Below are 21,918 nucleotides of genomic sequence, written 5' to 3' on the forward strand. Positions count from 1 at the left end.
AGCAGGATAGTCAGTCCTACGTATGGCGGCACGGTCTATTTGGGGCTTGAACCCATGACGGGCATGTTATTAAGTCGTACGAGTTGACGACTGTACCATGAGACCGGCTCGAATAACTTATCCACTGGATCAATAAATGGTCTCAAGCTCAATAGTTCATGTTTCGTATTACCATTTTCCAACGCTCGAAAAACACTCGCAAATGATTCACGTTGAATACACCGCACTATTACCTTCAAACTGTCCTCTAAATCTGCACTCGTTGGTAGATCTTTCTTTAAGTCGCTTCCTTTAGACACTCTGTGTTTCGCAAAACGCACTATATACACCATCATTCGTAACAGTCTTTTATACACTGTCAGTCACTGGTAAATTCAAAATTCAACTTTACTCCTTTCATACTTGCAGCAATCAACGTCACCTTGCCCTTTAACTCAGGAACCTCAAAATCATTTTCTGGATTCACACGCATTTCAACTACACTCTTTGTTCTTAAGAAGGAGGGCTTATACCACCACCCTTCATTAGTCAACAATCGTTTGGGGGTTTCACCACGCGAAATTATATCGGCAGGATTATTTTTCGAAGTTATATAACGCCATATAAAGTCCTTTGTAAACCCTTGAATTTCTCTAACACGATTTGCAACGTAGGTTTGTAATTGTTCTGGAGGGTGACGTATCCACGCTTCTACAATTTGTGAGTCTGTCAACAAATACACTTTGTTAAATGACACATCAATTGCTTCAATCACTTTTACAACCAATCTAGCTAGTAACTGTGCAGCAAGTAGCTCTGCACGTGGTGTTGTGATAGCCTTTCGTTTTTCTATTTTAGTTGGCAATAGGCGCGATTTGCTACATATTAGATTCATTGTTGCACTATCATCGTCATTGATGTATCGACTATAAACACAAGCTGCATACGCATTATCAGAAGCGTCCGCAAACCCATGGAGCTCAATCACCTTAGTATTAATCGCAAAAATCCAGCTTGGCACTTTCAAATGGTTCAAATGAAACAGTTCATTACGAAGGCAAATCCACTTATTAATAATAACTTGCGGCACTATCTCATCCCACCCAGTTCTGAGCTCACTTACTTCTCGAAGTATTAATTTTGCCAACGTTATTACAGGGCCTACCAGTCCTAACACATCATAGATTTTTGCGACTTCACTCAATATTTTACGTCTCGTATTCGCTTCTTACTGACTGCAAGTCAAATGAATACCAATCTTTATCAGGATTCCACACTACGCCAAGCGTTTTCACTAAGATTGATGAGCTTTTATCTATCACCTCTAATTTGAAGCCCCGATCTCCTTCCGCGATATTTTCTAACACTTCTCTACTATTTGAACACCACTTGTGAGCACCAAAGCAAACCTTTGCTAGAATCTTTTCTAAGACTCTCTGTAGCTTGCATGCACGATCTTAATCATTTTCACCAGCGATTATATCATCTACGTATGTATTTTGTTCCAGCACCCTTGCTGCTTCTAGGAACTCATCTTTATGATCTAATGCTGTCTGCAACAATGACATAGTTGCTTGAAAGGGGGATGGTGTCAAGCCATACGTTACTGTTTCCAATTCGTAAACGTCAATTGGATCTTCAGCGCAATATCGCCAAAGAATTCTTTGAAATCGAGTATCTGGTGAAAGCACCACTCGAATTTGCCGATAAATTTTGGGTATATCAGCAGTTATGGCATATCGAAAACTTCTCGAACTCAATACTATTGTAAATAGTTCTCTTTGAACCGTCGGCCCTTTTCGTAAAATATTATTAAGTGCTATACCATTCGACATAGCTGTTGATCCATCGAAAACTACTCTTAGCTTCGTGGTTGTGCTCGACGGCTTCAACACATAATGATGTGGTATGTAATAGTCATCATTCGCATCGCCTTCTTCATGTTTCGAAATTTTTCTCATATGACCCAATTCTGTATATTCACACATGATTATTGAATATTTTTCTCTAAGTTCTGGTTGTTTAGCTAGGCATCTTTCTATTGTACTTAGCATCTTCACGGCTATCTCCCTTGAATCACCTAACTTCTCGCAATTGGGTTTGAATGGAAGGCGAACCCAAAATAGAAATTTGTAAGTATATCAGCTAGTGTATCGTTATTCGTTAAACAGAATGTTTGCGCTATTACTTGGACATTAGTTTTAATGACTCCTCCAGCTATCCATCCAAGCGATGTTTTGGTTAGTATAGGAAGACTCTTTCCCATCTCAAACTGATTAGGCTTAACCAGATTCCAAAACCATTCTGACCCGATCAATATATCTACCTTTCCTCTCATGTTAAAGGTAGGATGAGCTAGCTCGATATCGGTAGGAATATTCCATTCAAAAATATCAAAGGATCTTTCAGGCAATTCGTTCGTGATCTTGGGAGTGATGAGCACATTAATATTCAACATACATTTTTCTATGCGTGATGCTATGATGATATTCATATCTTGTACAATACGCACTTCATTTCCATTAAAGCCACTTACTACGCAGTCAATATTTCTTCTTTTTTGTGTCATAATATTTGCCATTCTAGTCGTGATGAAATTATGTTGCGACCCTGTATCCAAAAGGGCTCTACATGCAAATCAGTTTCCCGAATCATCGTAAATATCAACCATAGCAGTGGATAATAAAATTTGCCCCTTCGATTTTGGAACAGTGCTCGCACTAAGAATTGTTTGTACATGTTCTTCACTTCTACTAATTTCTTCTGTTATAACATTATCTTGTCTCTGTTCCTTTTCTTGGGACACGACTAAGCAATTGGGTCGTTCAATCGTTCTATCAAATGGCTGTTTTCTTAGATCTGTTATGTGCAAAAATGTGTGGTGGCGTTTGTGACATAGGTGACAATTTTGCACTGCCTTGCATTGTGGTACTCTGTACCCCTTTTGTAAGCTGTTGAAACGCAGGCCCAACGATTTAACTGCTCCTAATCTTTCCATTACGCTCATCGATTTGAAATTAGTGCAATTTGACGTATTATGTGCGCCTTGACAAATGCCACAAACTTTAACTGAGTTCTCAACAACGCCAACTGTCAATGCTTTAGATGCTTCACGTCTCTCATATCTTGCTACTACTGGTCTTTCTGGAAGTGGTTTTGCCATAAACAACGCTGAGCTTTGATCATCGATAAACTTCAGAAATATGTCCAACTTCATCACATTATCACCTTCTTCGGCTTGCTTAAGACACCACAGCTGTTTTGTTTCAGGATCTAGCTTCTCTATAAGAATATGTATTAGCCAAATATCCCGTCTTTCTTGCTTCATAGCTGCGCGCGGAACTTAGAACAAAACGCGCACAACCATCTCCGACAAAGCGTCGCGCTGTACTGGTGGTTTTGTACGCGTAGGAGGGGAGACACACGTAGCGATGAGTTACACCCTCGCGCGAGCCCTCCCCCTCCCCACCCGGAACGCTTGGTGCGCTCTGCAGTTCTCAAAGTGTTCGTGATCTTTCCAGTCATGCTACCAACACATCCAAAGATATTTATTTCTTTCGTTTTTCGTTTTCTTTCATGCATAGACACGATCGCAAATACGCACTTATTCAAACAACAAACACAAACACGGTCATTTTTTATTTCATTAAACACTTTATTGAAACATAAATTACACTTTCACAACACATTTAGAATCCTTCATACTCACGAATGCATACTGCAAAGTACCGGGTCGAGCCAGGCTGCGGGAAACTTGTCGACAATCTGCGTTGCCTCTGTTCAGCAAATTCTTGCTTGTCGATGCATGCACTGCATGTGCGTCTGTGCACACTGTTTATTCACTTCACACTTTACTAAAAAACACCGGCGCACGAGATGTTGCACGAAATGCGCATCAGCGCACAAACACTGCGCGCGGGACTTAGAACAAAACGCGCACAACCATCTCCGACAAAGCGTCGCGCTGTACTGGTGGTTTTGTACGCGTAGGAGGGGGGACATACGGACCCAAGGACGCAAAAACCGACGGCGGCCTGTGTAATCTGAGCTCTCTACAAAGCTCTCCACGAAGCTCTCGTTTGCAGGCTTGTCGAGAGCTTCGCCACAGGCGCCCGAACCATCCGTCACGCAAACATCTAAACGTTCTGGTTTCTTCAGCCGTTCACGCATAACAATGTGTTTGCTCCACCCCCTTTTTCGGATTGCTTATAGAAATGATGAGGCTGTTCACATTTGCTTTACACACACATGCAAGCTGTTTATAAAATAATATCTCTCTCCCTTCCCACGTGTCTCAAGGACGCAAAAACCGACGGCGGCCTGTGTAATCTGAGTTCTCTACAAAGCTCTCTACGAAGCTCTCGTTTGCAGGCTTGTCGAGAGCATCGCTAAAGGCGCCCGAACCATCCGTCACGCACACATCTAAACGTTCTGGTTTCGTCAGCCGCTCACGCATACCAATGTGTTTGCTCCACCCCCTTTTTCGGATTGCTTATAGAAATTATGAGGCTGTTCACATTTGCTTTAAGCACACATTCGCATGCTGTTTATTGAATAATATAGCTCTCCCTTCCCACATGTGTTTTGGCATACTCCCGCTGTGTGAACGCTTTCCCCCTTCCAAATTTACCATCCGTGCGGCGCGTGTTCAGCTGGCTTCAGTTTAGTGATGACGTCATGAACAGGAGCTGCGCGTGTTGAACCGGCTTCTGTTAAGTAATGACGTCCTCACAGGGAGCTGAATGAAGCAATAATGAATGTAAGTAGTATGTATTACCATGGAGAGTTTAACACATATGATTAGATCAAAACTTACCTTAATATTTTAAAACTGGAAAACGTTTTCTTTGCGTCGCTCACTTTGAAGTTTGTTGACGAGGCTAGCAGGTCTTCTTCTTCTTCTTTGGCTCAACAACCGATGCCGGTCAAGGCCTACCAACCCACTTGTGGGGTTGGCTTTCAGTGACTTATTGATTTCCCCCCATAGCAGGATAGTCAGTCCTACGTATGGCGGCACGGTCTATTTGGGGCTTGAACCCATGACGGGCATGTTATTAAGTCGTACGAGTTGACGACTGTACCATGAGACCGGCTAGCAGGTAGTCGTTGATAAATAGCGCGCACACCTGTAACTTTTTAGACGCCAAAGGTTAGTTGAACGAAGCTGCACAAGCACACATGTGAGCATGAAACTTACCTCAACAATTTGCTAGGATAAATCATTCCATAACTGAAGAAGAAGGAACGCTGCTCAAAACGTAGACGAGCAAAGTACGTCGCACAAGAAATCGCACCTCACTTCAATACATCCTTCCATAGGGAAAGATCTGGACAGACTGAGGATGCCTAACACCCGGATGAGCGCGATAGCAGAAAAATCATGGTGGATCGAGAGAGATGGCTATACTCGGTGCAGCGATATCCGCTGGTAAATGCATGTGTGTGTGACGAACGAAAGACTTCAAACCCCGCTTCCCCCGTATTTCATCTATAAATTTTCGTCAAACGCACACACCTCTACACGGGCGGCGGTTTGCCGTGCAAAATCTAGAGAGAGAAGACAGGGCCTCTCGCTTTGGCACACAGAAAAACCTCTCAACAACATCGGCTCTGCTACTTGGGGTGTTTCGGCATACTCCCGTTGTGTAGACGGCAAAACGCTTTCCCCCTTCCAAATTTACCGGTCTTCCTCCTCTCGTTCTTCCTTCCTCCTACCGCTCTGAATGAAGCAATAATAAATGTAAGTAGTACGTATTACTATGGAGAGTTTTGCGCATAGGATTAGATCAACATTTACCTTAATATTTTAAAACTGGAAAACGTTTTCTTTCCGTCGCTCACTTTGAACATTGTTGACGAGGCCAGCATGTAGTCTTTGATAAATAACGCACACACCTGTAACTTTTTAGATGCCAAGGGTAAGTTGAATGTACCTGCACAACCACACATGTGAGCAAGAAACTTACCTCAACAATTTGCTAGGATAAAGCATTCCATAACTGAAGAAGAAGGAACACGGCCCAAAACGTAGACGAGCAAAGTACGTCGCACAAGAAATCGCACCTCACTTCAGTGCATCCTTCCACAGGGAAAGTTTTGGACACACTGAGGATGCCTCACACTCGGATGAGAGCGATAGCAGAAAAATCATGGTTGATCGAGAGAGATGGGTAGACTCGGTCCAGCGCAATCCGCTGGTAGATGCATGTGTGTGTGACGAACTAAAGACTTCACCCGCTTCCCCCTTTTTCCTCCATCATTTTTCGTCACACGCACACACCTCTACACGGGCGGCGGTTTGCCGTTCAAAATCTAGAGAGAGAAGACAGGGCCTCTCGCTTTGGCACACAGAAAAATCTCTCAACAACTTCGGCTCTGCTACTTGCAGGGTGGCCACACGAATCAGGATTTTAATTTCCCGGTTTTTTCCCGGTTTTTCCCGGATTTTTTTGGTGTTTTCCCGGTTCACTATGTGTGCCGGTTTTATCGATACTTCAATTCCAAATTATTATATCATACGTTTTCAAAAATCGTTTTGTAGAGGATGGTAAGTAAGCACGGGCATTACGGGACAAATGGACACTTGTCATGAAAACTGGATAAAATTTATTAGTGAATTATTCAAAAATATAGTATCCAATCTGGAGGTGTGACAAAACATTTGAGAACCATTTTTGGCATGATTGCTATCAAATTTGTACAAACTAATTTTTAAGCATGCGCTCGTTTGTGGATCTAATTTGGCTACTATGGATCTTAAGCTATTTAAATATGCATTCTTTATATTTTCGGAAGTTTTATATGAGCAAAAAACTGATGAAAAAACTACAAAAAAAACATTACAAATATTGCTTTTTGATGGTTTTGCATCATGACACGAACGTGTAAAGACTTTACCCCGTGGCCAAGATATTTTTCATCTGCTATCAATTATTGATTTACAGATGTCATCACTGTAGGGATCGAGAGTAGCCAAGAAAATAAATATATATCATAGATTCGAATAAGGCAAGTAACAATCATATAATAATGATCAGATAATCAGATAAGAACATACAAATATAAGTTTATTAAGTAGAAACATGAAAACAGTTAAGATAGAATAGCGATTAACGAAAAGTATCGGCGCATTCAAAATAAAAATCAGGCTAATCGCAGAGAGAGTGAGATAGCGAGAGGCGATACATCCGTTCGTATGGAAATGTCAAAATAGGAGGCTTTTCGAGGAGAGGAGGAGAATCGTCAGTCTTGTGATTGATCTTAGCAAGCATGGACGCGACTATTCGATTGGACGGAATAAAAAGTTGTTATTAATAAAAAAATATTTCGGAAATCACCACAATCACATAACCTTAAAAAAGGGTAACCGGAAGTCATGGACCAACCAGCCACTGGAGAAAGCATACAAATCTGCGAAGAACGGATTTCCTGTTAAACAATAGCCATTCATTATGCTGTTACTCGCACGAGGCTGATGATGCACCTCACGAATAGATACAGGAGATTTTAGTGGGTTTCTTAATTTTGGAACCCTTTCTTGACTATGTTTTACGGGAACTGTATTTTATGTGATAATAAAACAAAGGAGCAACGATCGGACTGCAGATGCGACGCCATCTCAACCATCAGTGCCAGTGTGGGAACCCAGTCACTCGGGCGGATTAAAGGAAATTAAATTCCCGGCTAATTCCCGGTTTTCCCGGTTTTCCCGGTTGAGTGGCCACCCTTTACTTGGGTTGCTTCCTCAAGCTTCCTCATATCCCTCGGCCTGAATCACTCAAAATTTGGGCTCTCATTGTTTGCGTGGTACGCTCACTGGTACTCACGTCGCATGAGCGACAGAAGGAATTATACATAACATCTTACAAAAATGCACCAGCACTAACACACAAATTGTTTGGATACCGTCACACGTAGGAATAAACGGAAACGAAGTAGCAGACGAATTAGTGAATAAAGGATGCCAAACAAGTGTAGAATTAGACAATAAAATAAGGTTTACTGATGCCATAGATTTTCACCGTAAGGAAATGGAAAAACAGGCTACAGAATGGTACACAAATGAGTCCATTACTAAAGAGAAGAAATTCCTAAATTTTCATACTGAATTCAAAACTGAAATTTGGCACAAAAATATGAAAATTAGCGGGAAACATATAAAAATGATGAACAGAATATTATCCGGGCATGATTTTTCATATTACTGGCTAACGAAAGTGAAAATAATCCAAAAAGGCGATTGTGAAAATTGCAGAATAACAAATACAGGATGGCACATGATTTTTGATTGTCCCAAATACAGGCGGTCCCCGAGATACACGGTTAATGGGGACCGAAATTGGCCGCAAAATACCTCGTACCTTGAATTTCCGCGTAAGTCGAATCTCGTGATTTCTAGCCAAAATATCACTAATTTTCGTGCAATTTTGCAAGTAGGGGGTGGTTTTAGCCATCAAATTAATTATTTTATATGTTTCAACTTCGTGGCAACACCAAATCTGGCAGGTTCGACGAAGAATGCAGACAAGTGACCGAACGTAAGAATACTGCATACTGCATAGAACGCGGGCATGCGCAGAGGAATATTCACGGCTCAGACGCGAAGAGAAACGAGTTCACCGCTCCAAGAAGCATGCTTTGGAAGAGCAAAACATGCAGGAACTCGAGCAAACCAGAGAGGCGTACGGACCGACACGAAAGTTTTACCAAGCGATAGCAGGTCACCGAAACCACGTTGTACCTAAGGTAACCTGCTGTCGCAACAAGGATGGAGATCTGGTTAGTAACCAGCCAGAGGTCCTCTCGCGGTGGGCTCAGTACTTTGATGAATTACTCAACGACCAGCTAAACGAAAAGCTAGAAGCGCCACTAGCAGATAGTGTCATGCTACTGCCACCTAGCATAGAAGAAACACGAAAGGCTATCCGTCGGCTGAAAAATAACAAGGCACCCGGAACCGACGGAATTGCAGCTGAACTGGTCAAGAATGGAGGTGCACGACTAGAAAACGAGATTCATCAAATTGTTACTGAGGTGTGGGATAGCGAATCGATGCCTTGTGATTGGAATCTCGGCATCATCTACCCCGTATACAAGAAGGGAGACAGGTTGGACTGCAACAACTACAGGGGTATTACGGTGTTGAATACCGCCTATAAAATATTCTCCCTGATCCTTCAGGATCGCCTTGTCCCGCACGTCGAAGAGATGGTTGGAAACTATCAAAGAGGATTCCGAAACGTAAAATCAACCACTGATCAGATCTTCACCATGCGGCAGATCTTGGAGAAGATGGCTGAATACAGAAACGACACATACCATCTCTTCATAGACTTCAAAGCCGCATACGATAGCATAGCCAGGGAAAAACTGTACGACGCTATGAGCTCATTTGGAATCCCGGCCAAACTGATAAGGCTAGTTAGAATGACTATGACCAACGTCACATGCCAGGTGAGGGTGGATGGAAAACTCGCAGGACCTTTTGCTACCACCAAGGGTCTGCGCCAGGGGGACGGGCTTGCCTGTCTCCTATTCAACTTGGCGCTAGAGAGGGCCATCCGCGACTCGAGGGTGGAGACTACGGGAACCATCTTCTATAAGTCAACCCAGATCCTGGCATACGCTGATGATATAGACATCATTGGTCTGCAGCTCTCCTATGTAGCAGAAGCCTACCAAGGAATCGAGCAGGCGGCAGAGAGCCTCGGATTGCAGATAAACGAGGCAAAGACCAAACTGATGGTGGCAACATCAGCGGACCTACCAATAAATATTCAGAATCCACGTAGGCGTGATGTACAGATAGGTGAACACACGTTTGAAGTCGTCCCAGAATTCACCTGTCTGGGGTCAAAGGTCAGCAACGACAATAGCATGGAAGCTAAGTTGAGCGCAAGGATGCTGGCTGCCAACCGGTCATTCTACAGCCTGAAAAATCAGTTCACCTCAAAGAACCTGTCGCGACGGACGAAGCTGGGACTATATAGTACATATAGTTCCGGTACTCACATACGCCTCTAGGGACATGAGCACTGTCCAAATCTGATGAAACCCTCTTAGCCGCGTTCGAGAGGAAGATGCTCAGAAGGATACTTGGCCCCGTATGTGTGGAAGGACAATGGAAGAGCCGCTATAATGACGAGCTATACGAGATGTACGGCGACCTCACTGTCGTACAACGTATCAAGCTTGCCAGGCTCCGGTGGGCTGGCCATGTTGTACGCATGAAAACGGATGAGCCCGTAAAGTCTTTTTAGGCCGTCCACAAGGACAGAGGAGGCGTGATATGCCCAAATTGAGGTGGCAAGATGGCGTGGAGGCATCCGCCATTAAGGCCGGGATAACGGACTGGAAGACGAAGGCGCGAGACCATGAGCGGTTTCGGACACTCCTGAGGCAGGCCAAGACCGCAAAGCGGTTGTAGCGCCGGATAAGTAAGTACGTAATGTTTCAACTGAATTGAAATGTTTTAACCCTTTTGAAATGGTATCTTACATTCGATCAATACGGAAATTACTTGGTATTTCACAATGGATGTGTCAAATCAGTAAAATTTGCTCAAAGAACTGTCAAATTTGGAAAACCGCTTTTATGTTTGAACTATTTACACCTTTTATTACACATATTAAATAATACGAAACACAATATATTGATGTCTGGGGCCGCGCGCACGAGCCGCACCGTGAGCCCTACCGGGAGCCCTGCTCGACCGGTAGCCTGTTACACCACTCCTGCGTTAGGTGCGCTCTGCACACACTTAGCGCGCATCGCTAAGTGCGGCGTATTAGTGTGCGTGAGCGCAGTGTCGATTCCTGGATGTCGACCAGCAGCAACGCAACTGCTACGGCGAATCCAGGGCTCGGCACGTCTATCCACAATCTCCCCCTTTTAATAACCGAAGGATCGAACCGACGCGGGTGATATTCCACAACGGAATACCAGCGTGGTGACACCCTTCGACCGATGGTACGTAGTGGGGCCCGTGATGGTGCTGCGCTCATGTTCCCGGGCGGCGGCGATGATGCCGCGTTCGCGTCCTCGGGTTGTAGCGTCGCTGCTACGCCTGCCGGGAGGTGAGGGTGGTGCCGCGATGAAACCTTGCACCGGCAGGGCCATGACCGGCGACAGCAATGGCCGGCCACAGCGATGGCGTCTCTGGCTGGACGTGCTGGGTTTGCTGCAGGTGAGGCGGAATGTGTCGTCGCCTATGATGCGAGGCTGCTGCGTTGCAGCCGAGGCGACTTACGTGTCGCCGTTGGTGATGCGGGGCCCGAGCTGCGGCGGGATTGCTGCTTCACCGATGACGTGCTGCAGGGCTCGAGCCGGGGCGGAATGTGCCGTCGTCCTTGATATGCGGGTGCAGTGGGTGGTGTGTAGCCGGCTGCCCATTGCAGCGGTCGCCAGTGATGGGATAGCAGCCGGGGCCACGGTGTCTGCGGTGGCGGCGGCCCGATGTTCCGCGGTATCCAAAGGCACAGGGAACCGTGCCATCGCGATGGCCGCTACACTGACGCTGCAGAAAGGCCAGACGAAACGCGATGGCTGCCGCGGGTTCTGTAGGATCCTCCTTGCGCAAGAGGATCCTATCCTCGTCGCCACTTTTATGTTTGAACATTTACACATTTATTAACTGAATTAAATAATAAATAATAACACAAAACACAATACAATGATGTATGGGGCCGCGCGCACGTACCGCACCGTGAGCCCTACCGGGAGCCCTGCTCGACCGGTAGCCTGTTACACCACTCCTGCGTTAGGTGCGCTCTGCACACACTTAGCGCGCATTGCTAAGTGCGGCGTATTAGTGTGCGTGAGCGCAGTGTCGATTCCTGGATGTCGACCAGCAGCAGCGCAACTGCTACGGCGAATCCAGGGCTCGGCACGTCTATCCACAACAACCGCGTATCTCCGAATCCGCGTTTAAGAGGTACCGTGTATCTCGGGGACCGCCTGTACAATAATAATAACAATAACAATAGAACAAAATTTGAAGATTTCCGAAAAACATGGAGAGAACCCCCTGGAAAAACAATAAGGCAAATTATAAATTTCATAAAACAAAACCACATAGAAATAGGAAAAAAGAGAGGAAAAGGAGAAACATCTTTTATCTCTTCCAGCAATGGAATATCATTTAAGGCCTAAAATACACGGACCGGAATTTCGCGGCCGCGGAATTCCGCCTGCGTATAACAGATGTATAACAATCAAACTGTCACTTTTCCGCGCCGGCTATCCCGGTTGCTGTTTCGCAAAGATACCCACATGCAGTAATTCTGCGGTTTCGCGGCAGGAAAATTCTGTTATCATTGCGTTATTGTGTACGGTTTGAAAAAGTAAACATTGTGCACTTCGAATTCTGTTGCCCTAAATTTGAGCAAATCCAGACGGAAAATGGGTAAATATTGCATTCGAAGATTTACAGGGTTTTCGAGGATTATATTGACATGTTCAGCGAGTTGTAGATTCGTTCAGGCATATAATAGACTCTTTCAGCGAGATATAGAATTGTTCGGAAGTAGGCGTAGACATGTTCGGTTATACTGTAGAGCTGTCATTTGTTTTGTTTACACACTGTGCCGCAGGGTTCAATTTTTCATTCTTAAAAGTCCTAAGTCCTAAGACCTTAAAAATACATAAGTGAAAGTAATAACAATATCTTTATAATGGACATTTAATATCTTATTTTCAGGAGCTGATGAAATTGATCACCCACGGTGGTTCGCTTTTGGTGCGATGTCGTTCCTAGACGTAACGACTGATTGTGGAAATACCGTTAACACCGTAAGTTAAAATCATGAACAAGGGAAAAAGGTTTTTGGATATGGTTTGAGTTATATTTTTATTTTACATATTAAAAAACATGTTAAAAGACAACAACTCTTTAATAGCCAATTAGTAGTATCTCTTTATTCAAATTAAATTGTATGATTATTAAAAATATCATTATAAAAATTTATTGTTGAATTCAATTTTCTCGTAAATAGTTTGCAATATGCATCCGAATTTGCATCATATTCAAATTAGGTCGCGACCTGTTTGTGTCGAGTGCACGCATGTTATTTATTTCCTCTTCTTCATTGGAAAGAAATTGACGGTTATCCTGACTCCGTACATCTTCATCTCTTCTAATGAAATTGCAGCATATAGGGGACGAGGATTCGTGGTGTTTGGTACAATGGTGCTGGGCTTGGTATTCCCAATTCATTTCTTTCAAGCTTTTTGTATAGCATTGAGTTTTTAAAAACCCCTCCATCAGATATTCGACCTTTTGCGCCAATGTCAGCATACATAAAATTACAGTGGGCATCAACTACACCCAGCAGAACGATGCTAAAATGCATTCTGTAATTAAAATAGTCGGTTCCACTATGTGGAGGAGACTTAATCAAAACGTGTTTTCCAAAAAATTGCTCCGATTGCATGTGGAAAATTCCATTTGTCTTGAAAGCCTTGCGCGATTCGTTTCCATTCGTCGGAGCATGAGGGTAACTGCGAAAAGAAAAAAAAAGAAATAAAAGAATGTACAGCAATTATCCGCAGTACGCGATACTCGATATACGCGAATTCGCAGTACGCGATTCCTCTAAATTTAACAGCTCCATGTGTTTTTTGCAAATATTTTAATTTTTTGAAATATGTTAAGCTCTTTTTGAATTTCTTTAATGTTCTTAATGCATTTTTCATTAAATTTGTGCAAAAGATACCTATTGTATAACAAAAAACTTTAATGCAAAACTCTGTGGCGATATTTTTCAACCCTCGAACCGGTAGTGTAAACTATTTTTCCATAGGAATCCGCTATACGCGAAAACTCGAGATACGCTATTGCGCTCGGTCCCGTACGATAGCGTATATCGGATAATGACTGTATTCCCAATCAGAAAGTGTCTATCAATATTTAAACTAAAGCATCTTTTTGTTGAGGTTTCTCATTTGGAAATAGAAGTGTTGGACGAGGCCCTCACGCCTTCTCCTGGACGGTCGTGTGTGCCGTCACCGTTGCCTGGACCGTCGCATGTGCCATCTCCGCGACCTGGACTATCGTGAGTGCCGTCTCCGTGACCTCGACCATCACGAGTGCCGTCTCCGCGGCCTGGACCGTCGCGTGTACCGTCTCCGCGACCTGGACCGTCGCGTGTGCCACATCTCGACCTGGACCCTCGCGTGTGCCGTCACCGCAACGTGGACGGTCACATTATGCCACACCGCCTCGTCCATTTACTTCGCCAAATGTAGCGTCAAGGCGGTATAAAAGACGTTAGCAAGAGGCTAATCTTGCATACAATGAGGAGGTGGTTGCAGCTTTGCGAACGATGGGTGATGCCTCAATCCGGGATTGCCCACATCATTCGAGATTGGCCGCTCGAAAACCGGATGCGATGCCTAATGCGCTTACGCATGGTGGTCCAAGAGGAGGAACTGCAGTATTTCCAGGAAAATTTCGGATACCCGGTGTGGCGATAGAATAGGTAGGAAGGAAAAAGTAGTCGTGGTTTTCAGACCCGTTCTTTAAGTTAGCAAGCGTTATTTGTACATAGCTAGTTATCAGCGACTTTGGCATGAAAACTAATAAATTTTCTTTTCTTTTACAGTTTATGTAAAGTGGCGCTTTCTCCAGACGTGAATTAACATGTTTTAAGTTTAAGTAAAGTAAAATGCATTCAATGCAAAGACATTAATTATATATTATTATATGAAATATACAATGAATTATTGAATTTAAATTCCAATATTTTAATCATTGTTAGTTCACAGACTTAGACTTGTATGCATGCAAGAAACTAGCCAGCGTCTACATTAGACCGTTAACATACAAGTAACTCATATACGGAGCTTATACACTCATGTACGGAGCAGTTTACTTATATACGGAGTTCCCTTTCTTTGCACTTACCTTGACTACCGCTTACAGCATCCATCTTTAAAGCCGCCACGTTCCTAATTCCTAATCAGCGTTCTCGTACACAAACACCTGAACAATTTCAAAATATTAACTTATATTTGTTATAAGTACTCGATGAATTATCTTTCTATCCACTTATTGGAACGTCTTCAAGATCTACCCATCCCACTGTTAGTTTCTTGTAAAACAACAGATCAACATGATGATTATGGTATTATAATAATTAATTATGGTAAAATTAATTGTGGTATTATCCAATTCTTCTTGTAAAATAGACGCTAGCAACCGACTCGCTTGTTCATTCCTTTCGCGAAGGATTGGGCGCATCCATTCTCTAGCTGGCGGAGCTTATCCATTCTTTGAATCTTTGGTCCGATTTGTTTAAGAAGGTAATCAAAATCGTTTCTAGACAATCTCATAAAATTAATTATGGTATTGTTGCGTACGACCTCATTATGAAGTAAAAGCAAATATGCGTATGTAGCGAAGTAAAACACTTCAAGTTAAAACACCTCAAGTTAAAACAAAGTTCAAGCAAAACACGCCTCAAGCAATAGTGCGCGCTTCAGAAACGCAACAAACATAAACAGGTAGTCAACCGTTCTCACGGTTCAAACGAGGAAGTAACTTCACGCAATTCATAAACCATAGGTACATGTCGCATTAAGTATAAATAAAACATACAAACATATAAATAAAACAAGTATAACTAAATAAATTGTTATCAAAATAGTCATAGTTATAGTTAGCTGACCTATATGCGGTCAGCAACTAAATAGCATATGAGAGATGAGAACCTAAATAAAGGAAGCGCATTCGAACACAACCTCAGAATCGCTCGTTTCTTAATAGTCGGAGGCACTCTCCGGTCGACGAAGGAAAAATTTACCCGACTCGGTGTAAAGCACCGGCGTTGGGCGCTGCGACGGAGCAACACATCCGCCAGCAGCATTAGGTATTATCCAATTCTTCTTGTAAAATGGACGCTAGCAACCAACTCGCTTGTTCATTCCTTTCACGAAGCATTGGGCGCATCCATTCTCTAGCTGGAGGAGCTTGCTGAAGCGAAATCGTATGCAAACGAATGAAATTTGCCCACGCACTTGTTCATCGTAATGGAGCTGCTCTTTTTATACGAAACATTGTTTGCTTATAATAATTCGGAAGTGAGTTGAGAGTAAATTAGATCCGACTCGAGTAACAAGCGATGCTCAATATTTATAAACAAACGTCCAGGTCGAGTCAAATTTCTGTAGGTTATTGATTGTCAAAATGCAGTTATTGACATAACTGTCCTACAGGATTTCCGCGGCCGCGAAATTCCGGTCCGTGTATTTTCGGCCTAAAGAAAAATTAAAAAAAAAATCTCCCTAAAACCTCTAAAAAACAAAAAAAAAACAAACTAGAGAAAAAAAACAATAGCATACATAACTATAATTGACTAGGGAAATAAAAAGAACAACACAAACAAATGGAAACTAACGGAATTTTGTTTTCAAAACCCAGTATAGATACCCACCCAAGTGACATTTTCGAGCAGATTGTTAGCGTTTTTCGAGTTGCTGGAAGCTTAAAGAGCAGGCTTAAAACTGGCTTAAAGAGCAAGCGATGTTGCAGAGTTTAAGCTTATTATAACAGTTGAAACGTCAGAGTGAAGCGTTTTTTTTCTGGTGTCATTTTGAGAATTGTCATCACGTTGTGCACAAGCTACTAGCCCAAAACAAAACATGCGTACTCTTCAATCCGTATCAAACAAAAAGTTTATTATAAAACACGCTTCACGTTGTTTTGTTATTTTCCCTGCGTTTCTCCACTATTCTGATACTCCTGGATACATCGTTTATTTCTTGTTACTCAGTGTTTTGGTTGTTGAACACCGAGGACGAAACTGCCAGCTTCTTGTTTGTCTGGCTTCTACCGAAGTTCTGACATAAACATGTTTTCAAGCGTTTATATGAGACAATGGGTTAAATCGAGCTGTTCACAAGGAGTTTAAGCTAAAAATGTAGAACAGTTGTCTCCTGGGCACACACACATGCACACCAAATTTAAAAAACGGACACAAAAACAACACACAAAACAATCTGAGTATCAAACCCTGTGATATAAACGATGTGACAACCAAAGAATGAAAGAAGAGAAAAAAAAGAAAATTAAAGATTATTCGACTGCAAGGTCTCTTTAACCGTATCAATAAACGATGCGCAATCACAGATTGCGCATATATTTATCTGTCAAACGGATCGGTTTGATATATTTATCTGTCAAAAAAATTTATACATCTCGGACATATAATTTTGAAAATTTATGCGCAATCTTGGCGCAATCTGAAAGTGTACGGAAATGACGTTTATAGCTCAGGGTTGGCTACGCGAATTGACATATATTTTGATAAAACGAATATATGCGCAATCTGAGATTGCGCATCGTGTATTAATACGGTACAATCAAGATGGTCAACCTCTCATTATGGTGTCCCACAACATCATAGGAGGACAAACCCCATCACCCAAAGAAGAAGAAGAAGAATAAGTCCTACTCTGTGGTCGCCGCGAATTTGATGGCTTGTTTACCCAAGTGGCATTTGCTCGATAATGTTTTTACATATCTGCTCGATTAGTACTCGATACGCCTGCAATTGTGGATTTGTGTGTGATCAAGTGTGTTGAAAGCACTAAGAGTTGACGTGTTCGTAAATTAGACTTTCTTCTATCGATGGACTATGCCATCGAGCTCATTTAAATTTGTAGGTTTAATTTTTCATGAAAAACAAAATCGAATTTTGTGTGACGTTATTATATAAAAAATCGACATTATTTAAGTATTAAATGCTTTGCTACATGACTCACTATAACGATAGGAAACATCATTTCCGATAAAATTTGGAAGAAAGCAACGAAAAAGTCACATCACAGATGATTTTACAGTACTTTTTCGAAATTCCCTTAAACTGGTGCAAATAATTTGATTCGCAAATTGATAAATCAATATTGCTTCTTGGCACATTCAATCGTCACCAGAGCACGGATGGTCCCATACACGAACCGCGATTATCTCGCTTATCTGTCAAATTTTATAAAAAAATTGACAGCTCAAATCATACGCGATTTTCGCGGTACCGCGATGATCTCAGTTCGTCTATTTCCGGCCTAAGGGCGGTGGCAACGCTCATCGGATGCGATTTTATCGGACGAGATTTATATGGAATTTGACAGATAACGTCGGGCGTGCGATTTCGCCGTCCGACGTTATCTGTCAAATCCCATATAAATCTCGTCCGTTAAAATCGCATCCGACGTGCGCTGCCACCGCCCTAAGGCTGCGCTCTGGCACCAATCGAACAAGAAATCCAACTCGAACAAAACCATATAATCATATGGAGGCCCTAGCAGCCAAAATCGAAATAAAAAGGTAACGGATCCCAATAACTGTCTATTAATTGACAGCTTATGTGTAACTAGACGACTCGTCGAATTGTTGTCTTTTTGATGTCTAATAAGATTTATTAGACTTCTTGTCTAATAGTCGTCTAACCAGTGTCTAATAAGCCTTATTAGACTTACTGTCACAAACCTGTCTCATAATTGTCTAACAGGTGTTATTAGATGATATATCCCAACAAGTGTTTAAATTCAGTCTTTCAGCAATTTTTTTAGAAAGATTGCCCATCTACATGGATGACATTGTCTAATTTGATGAAGAGTAACTTTTAAGAAGGAAGCGGAATATAACGCCAAGTATTCAAAGACTCTGCAAAACACACAGTAACACATGAATATTGTTTAAGAAAACAATAGCAGATCTGATTATTATTGGCATATTCAATGAGCCTTCACAACACAAACAATTTGTTTGTATAAAAACATTTGTATCACAACTATCACAAGCATAAACCTGAAGCATTTTATCTGTTTTTAGCGTTCCAATGTGAATAATTCTGATTATCCCTCATTGCAGATGTACAAGTTTTCATCATCACTGAACTGAGTTCGAAACGCTTCTACACACACAACAATGATCTGGAATAAACACGAAAAAAGTTGTTCACATCAAACATATCCGCAAAGCGCTACAAATGTGACGGCGTAGAACCTTAGGCCGCAAATACACGACGCGCGTTTCCGCGCCCGCGGAAACGCGTATAACAATCCAGCCATAGAAATGAAATGTCATTCGAACGCGCTACCGCGGAAACGCAGAGATACCCAGCTGGATATCTCTGCGGAACTGTTATACGCGTTTAAACGCGCCCGCGGAAACGCGCGTCGTGTATTTGCGGCCTTACAATTTTTTTCTGCTGATGGTTTTGATATTTACTGTCTAATAATTACTTCCATTCGTGTACCTAATAGATGCCTAACAGACAGACATCCAGTCAGACAAATCGGACTTAATTTACACCTATCTTACCGCTAAATTACCGGTAATTTAAGAGTAATTTAATGGTAAATTAGCAGTCGTTAATTTACCCATTCGAGCAGTTTTGACAGATCCTATTCCTTCCTCTATTTTGTTTTTATTTTTTTCGGTCAAATTGTTAATAAATAACACGAAATTTATTATATTATAGTTACATGGTTAAATTCAATCATTTTCCTTAACTTATACCAACGATTAAAATGTATTTTTTAGCAAACTCGACTTGAACAGCCGCTTCACCTGGAGAAGGTGATGTACCAATAGCACTAATAAACGCAATTTTTCGGCTGTTTTTTTACATTTAACAGTTTTGAACACACCGCCGACGTCTTCTTCCACTAAAAGATCATTAAAACAATATTTTTTTTGTTCTTATTTATATATTTTTACTGCAACAAACGACAACACTTCGTACCGCTAAATTGCTCTTAAATTACTGTTATGACAGACACAAAACTGCTCGAATGGGTAAATTAACTGAAGGCTGTCTGACTGGGTATTAACGATTTTGGCTGGTCGGGGTGCACTGTCAGACACAAACAAACAAACAAGACAAACATGCCAAATCCCATACACCCACGCGACAAAATCGACATGCTTTCTCGCTCACTCAGGTTTACTGATCTATTGGGTAGAATGAGAAAGTATGTCGATTTTGTTAGTTGGGCATATTTCATGTTCGATGTCTTGTTCGATTGGTGCTAGACCGCCGGGTAAGAGTTTTTATCTCACTTAGGCCCGTGTCTGTGCTCCATCGCATGCGATTTTATCGCACGTGCTGTCAAACGCTTTTTCGTATAATATTGCGATGATTTGGATGATTTTAATAATATAACGATTATGAAAAATTAAGTTGAGATTGTTCCTACAAAACACCACACATTTAGTTTGACCGATAAAATCGGATGCGGCGTCCGACGAAATCAAAATTTTTTGATTCCGTCGTACGACGAAATCGCACGTCCGACGTTATCTGTCAAATCCCATATAAAATTTTGACAGGCCTTCCGATAAAATCGCATCCGATGGAGCACAGACACGGGCCTTAGGGCGGTGGCAACGCTCATCGGATGCGATTTTATCGGACGTGATTTATATGGGATTTGACAGATAACGTCGGACGTGCGATTTCGTCGTCCGACGATATCTGTCAAATCCCATATAAATCTCGTCCGATAAAATCGCATCCGATTAGCGTTGCCACCGCCCTTAACCTTCGTTTCTATGACCAAAAATACACCCTCATCTTTATGACCACCTACCTGGGTAGGTAATACATTTTAGAAGGGAATTCGTATTTTTATTGGTAAAAAAATGTCGTATTTAACTTAGTCTATGCAGCTATAATAACAATACTTCTTTTTATGTTATAAATTTATGGAGTATGGCTTTTAGTTACATAAATTCATTGCATAGCAATTAGATGAACTGACACTAATACACCGCCATGTCTTCCCGACTGTCGGGGCAATCATTTCAATCTATGTGGCTTTAGAAGAATATTAAGAGCTAGAAAACTTTTGAAAAAGATTTTATAAATATAACTACATGCATTGCTATACCTATCATTACAAAATTAGCGACTAATCGAAACCAAAATCCTTTATTGTATGTATTACCTACCCGGGTAGGTGGTTATAGAAGTAAGGGGTAAAAGTTGATTTTATTTTTTAAAGCACATTTAAAAAATTAAAAAATTCTGAATTTTTTACCACTTTTTTAAAACATGTTTCTCTATGCATTCTAATTTTTTTGGATCGATTCGATTATCCAATAAAAAGTTATCATAAAAAGAGTAAGCTAAACATACCCGGGTAAGTGGTTATAGAAATGAAGGTTAAATCGTCCTTGTGTCTGGTACACAATGAGGAGTAAATGTAAAAATATGAAAAAATATATGATTTGTTCGTTTTTTTTCTCCAAAATGTTGAGAACACACAAAAAATTACAAAAAAATCACAAAATAACACACTTAGATGCACGTTTTGATGTTAAATAAAAATTTTCAAAATCCAAAATATATTTTTAAAGTATATTGTATTGAAAAAAATGTGGTATATAAATTGTACGAACAGATTGAATAAATGTAGACAAAGTTTGAATACTGGGGACCTTACGTCAAATGACGAATTGTCAAAAAGCTATAGATTCCACCACCTGATATCATTAATCTACCCAAGGTGGATTAAAAATATCAGGTGGTGGATAAGGGCCTTTGGGAGGTCGCCATAGTTGAGGGACTTTACGTCATTTTTTAACCGTTAACGATTGGTTTCCGCACACAAAGCTTAGCAAATAGAACAGATTTCTTTGTTATTATGTGCATTTTTGTGTGTCTGTTGATTTTATCGAAAAAATGACATATATTAACAAAAGATTTGATAGTTTGTTTATGCACGAAATTTAAAATCATGTGAGTATGAGTTCTAATCTCACGTAAATTGTTCATGCGGCTCGTAGATAATAAGGAATCAATGTGAAAATTGAAAGAAATATGATTTCTTAATTTTTATCATCAAAAATGTCGAAAACACAATGAATTATAGAATAAATTCACATAAATAATAACAAGGAATAACATAAAATAACACACTTTAATCCATGTTCTA

General features: G+C 41.4%; 2 long non-coding RNA genes across 2 annotated transcripts; one reads left to right on the forward strand and one right to left on the reverse strand.

Moving 5' to 3' along the window:
* Positions 1-4,646: 4,646 nt before the first annotated feature.
* On the forward strand, positions 4,647-5,217 carry LOC121594388. Its single transcript, XR_006004961.1, has 3 exons — positions 4,647-4,738; positions 4,847-4,866; positions 5,079-5,217. It is a non-coding gene; the product is annotated as an uncharacterized LOC121594388 (long non-coding RNA).
* An 88-nt stretch (positions 5,218-5,305) lies between these two features.
* On the reverse strand, positions 5,306-8,372 carry LOC121594387. The gene is made up of 4 exons (XR_006004960.1): positions 8,340-8,372; positions 5,946-6,932; positions 5,777-5,874; positions 5,306-5,698 (listed from the first exon to the last, which is right to left on the reverse strand). It is a non-coding gene; the product is annotated as an uncharacterized LOC121594387 (long non-coding RNA).
* Positions 8,373-21,918: the final 13,546 nt, after the last annotated feature.

The sequence above is a fragment of the Anopheles merus genome, chromosome 2L (assembly GCF_017562075.2).
Source record: "Anopheles merus strain MAF chromosome 2L, AmerM5.1, whole genome shotgun sequence".
Classification (NCBI taxonomy): Eukaryota; Metazoa; Arthropoda; class Insecta; order Diptera; family Culicidae; genus Anopheles; species Anopheles merus.